This window comes from Bos javanicus, chromosome 6 (genome assembly GCF_032452875.1).
Source record: "Bos javanicus breed banteng chromosome 6, ARS-OSU_banteng_1.0, whole genome shotgun sequence".
Lineage (NCBI taxonomy): Eukaryota > Metazoa > Chordata > Mammalia > Artiodactyla > Bovidae > Bos > Bos javanicus.
The window spans coordinates 2,787,787-2,792,015 of NC_083873.1; the positions used below are offsets into that span (position 1 = coordinate 2,787,787).

At 39.5% G+C, this 4,229-nt stretch overlaps 1 long non-coding RNA gene across 1 annotated transcript; it reads right to left on the reverse strand.

Annotated features, from left to right (window-relative positions):
- Positions 1-1,256: 1,256 nt before the first annotated feature.
- On the reverse strand, positions 1,257-3,142 carry LOC133249200 (uncharacterized). The gene is made up of 2 exons (XR_009736868.1): positions 2,915-3,142; positions 1,257-1,790 (listed from the first exon to the last, which is right to left on the reverse strand). It is a non-coding gene; the product is annotated as an uncharacterized LOC133249200 (long non-coding RNA).
- Positions 3,143-4,229: the final 1,087 nt, after the last annotated feature.

The window sequence follows — 4,229 nt, forward strand, 5'->3', positions numbered from 1 at the left end:
CCCGGTTTCAGTCTTTCCCAGCATCAGGGTCTTTACCAATGAGGCAGCTCTTCACATCAGGTGGCCAAAGTATTGGAGTTTCAGCTTCAACATCAGTCTTTCACCAAGGGACAAATCCAAAGTTGTCTTTGGAGTTGATACGGCTTTGCCAGGCATGCACTGTACTTTGAATTTTCCTGCCAGCCAATCCTGTTCCCTCCCGCTTCTCTATATAGCTGTCGATCCCTCATAAATATTCAGCATTCCAAACTCCAACTGAATTTTCTTCCTGAGAACTGTCTGTGACACAGAGCATCCAGACTCCCATCACCATGTCCATCTACTGCACTTCTTCCGTTGCAAAGTCCTATGACTATCTTCTTTAAGTAGAGCTCTTATTTAAAACAATCACATCATTTGTGCTCTGTTGCTTACTCAGACATCACTCTAGCAATTCTCTCCTCTCGCCTCTGACATCATCAATCTTTCCTTATTGAAAAAATTGCTATTGTCTGTCCCATCCTATAATTAAAAAGAAATCATTCTTTTGGCCCACTTTACCAGTTACTGCTCTATTTCTCTGCTCTCTTTTGTAAAAAAAAGAAAAAAAAAAAAAAGATTTTAAACATGATTTATAATCCCAGTCCCCAGTTCTCTCATCTCTCTTTATTCTAATCAGGATTTTGCTCCCACTGATATTCCCACTCTTGTTAAAACCATCCCATGCCTCCTACAATGCCAACTACCATGGTCTGACCTCAGCCTTCATACTTCACTTCTTTTCATGGTTGATAATTTTCTGCTTTTTGCAACTTATTCCAGTTGGCTTCTAGGATGTCAGGTTCTCTTGTTTATGCTACCTCACTGGCCACTGGCTTTCTCAGATGGGGCACCTGTTCCACAATTTGCCTGGATGAAAGCACCCGGTGTCCTGGAAATGTGTAGGGAGGGGCTTTGCTGTTAGTCTCCTTTGCTGGTTTGCTCTTTGCTCTGAGTCTTATAGGGCAGAGTGACAGAGCTCTGTGCTTGATGCATTTCTATTCCCCAGTTATACTCATCTCTCCCCCAGACTTCCCTCCATGTTGGAATTTCACAGAGTTCCTGACATTTCCACTTGGATGACCTATCAGCACCTTAAAGTGTCCTTAATGCACCACCTCTGAGTTATCTGTTCTCACTTGCTCCACTAGAAGGGTCTGCTTTCTCAGTGGTGATAACTCCATCCTTCCAGTGACTCAAGCCTCAGATACCTGATTCAAAACAAGCCAAAGAGAAAATCAGTACGGATTGCATATTTTACTTTATGCTCAGAGATGGGGAGGGAATGATGGTTAAGGTAGAGAAGCAAGCTACTTTCCAATATCCTAGGAGAAATTCTCTGGGTTTCAGTACTTCAAATGGGTTGACAACTTGGCAAGACCAAAGTAGTTAACTCTTCTACATCCCTTTCCACTGATAATTTTCCCTCCTTCCTTTGACTAAGGTGTTACCAAACTCGGGTCTGACTGCTTGCCACTTGAAAAGCAGCATATGAGAGAGAGAAATGTTGGTAGAAAGTAAAGTTGCTTTTAATCAGAATGCCGACATCCGGGAGATGGTGGACTCGGTGTTCCCCATAATCATCTCTGAAGATTCCATTGGGCCATGAAGGTTTATAAAAGGAAACAGGCAAGTGACCCCAGCTAATCATTGAGATGGAAGTCAGAGTCATCACTATCCCCCACAGTGTGCAGGCTTGTCAGCTCCTTGTTGCCTTTCTTCAGGTGCTATCTTGTTCACACAGTTTGTTCCCAAGATTACCGAAGGGGAAGCTGGAGAAGAGATTTGGTTATCTGTTAAATACTTATTCTTCAGTTCTACTTCTTTGATCTACAGAAAGCACCAACAAGATAGGCAAGGTATCATGTGCTCCAAAGATTTGAAAGGTGTGCTTGGACTGGAGATGAGTAGAGCATGGGGTCCCTGGTTTAATGTTAGTGACAAAAGGGCTTCTGCAGAGAGCTGCTTACAAGGATATTCATCTATTTATTTAGCATCAAGTCAATTTTTCTGCTTTATATCTAGAAGAATATATTCTACCTCTGTCATTAATAAAATAAATGATAGGTGGGCAGTAGAGTAGCATCCAGAAATCTACCCCAAAAGGAGAGATGTTTGCAAAACCCTCTTAGATAAGGAGTTTTCTGAAGAGCCTTTTAAGAGTTATTCTTGGCCTTAACTAGTTATTGTAAAAGAGAGAAACACACTCAGGCGGCCTTTAATCCATTTTCTAAATACAAATAGTCCCTGGGGCTGCATGATCCCTGGGAATACAGATATAAATACCTTTTTATAAAGTGGTTAGAGCTCGACATTGGTGGGTTCAAAATATCTACACTAGAGTTTAGCTTGATGGAAACAAAAAGAGGAAAACACGTATATAAGTGATATCCTATGGTATTAGTCTCTCTTTCTGACTACTTCACTGAGCACGATAATGTTTGGAATATGACACAAATGAATCTGCCTATAAACCAGAAACAGACTCACACAGAGAACAGACTTGTGGTTGCCAAGGGGGGCGGGGAGTGGGGAGAAGGAGTGGGAGTTTGGGCTTAGCAGATGTAAACTATGACACATAAGATGGATCAGCAGCAAGGTCCTACCATGTAGCATAGGTAACTAACTATATTCAATAGTATCCTATGATAAACCATCATGGAAAAGAATATAAAGAAAAATGTATATAAATGTATAACTGAGTCACTTTGCTATACAGCAGAAATTAATACACCATTGTAAATCAAATGTATTTCAATAAAATACATTTAAAAGAAGGGGGAAAAGCAAAAGCAAAACTAAAATTCAGCTTGAAATCTGTAGAAATGCATTGAAATACGTGTGTACCACTTTTGCTTTATCTTAAGTTTCCAGAGCTGAAAAAAGAGTCAAAAACCTTTCAAATTCCTTTTAAAGTTAAGAGCCTCCAATCACTCTCAGAGGCTGGCAATGACTTTTAAACAAATGTTGAGTGTGAGTAATCCCAAGGGGCATCTTTCTGTGTCAGTTGATGTCAGATTTCTGCTCCCCATGGAGAAGCTCTCTCCTTCCTATAGTGGATCCTGTTGTTGCCACAGAAACAAGTTGCGGCAGGTTGTTCTTGGTTCTATGAGGTCAATCATTATGACTTTGTACCCTCATAGTTACACCTGTGTTCTTCTCTGAGTCCGTAAATGTTATTTCCTTTATTAGGATAGGAAAACACTTTAAATAAATATTAGACTCACAGTGAGGATTTTTTCTTCCTAGAAAAATGGAAATGCTATAGACAGTAGAAATAAAAGAATTTTAATGAATTCAGAGTGAATATTTCCAACTTCTTTTCCTCCTTCCACCAAATGAGTAAGTGTCAATTGTAGGCTAACATTTTAGGATAATCTAGTCAGGTTGTATAAGCTTTTTAAGTATGAAGTTGATTTAAGCACTTCATTTTTGGCATACTTGTGACTTTTATATTGGGGTGGAGTATATGAGGGTAAGAGGTGATGGAAGAAGAATGACATGCTCTTGAACAAGTACTTGAAAGAAGCTATTGCCTCTAGTAATCGTCTCTCAGCCCTTTCGAGATCAAGTCTCTACTTGGGCAAAAAGAAGTTGGGAGAAAAGTATCAAAACCTTGTCTGGTGAAGCTACTTTAATGAAGAGCTTGTTTCTGTTCCAAGCAGAAATGACTCAGAATGTGAGAGCATGGAGCTTTCTAAAGAAGTTATTGCCCACATACAGTGAAAATTTGGGGAGAAAAAGGAGGGAATGGAGAACTATGTGCCCATGAGCCTAATTTCATTAAGGAGCTGTAACCCAAGGGAAAGCCCTCTGCTTGTGAGGCTCTCTCCTGAGAAGAGAGGGGCTCGACAGACGAGCAGGATGGTCACTCAGCTCCTTTAGCTGTGCCTGCTTCCTCCAGCACATGGTGCACACAAATAATGTTGAATAAGTGAAGGAATAATTCAGAGTGTATTTTCACCTGCTACTTTAGTTAAATGCATTTTAAGAACAATATCTCACTACACTTTAAAATTTAATATTCCTAATTGTTACAAGTGTGAATCATAATAAAGGAAAATATAAACAAAACACATTACTGTTGTCTTAATTGTAAGCATTTGTTGATTTATCAACTAACATGATGGAAGAAAACTTTGTAAGTTAAAACATGCAGATTAGTGTACAATTTTAGCAATTATTAAAGTATGATGACTTTCTCATATTGA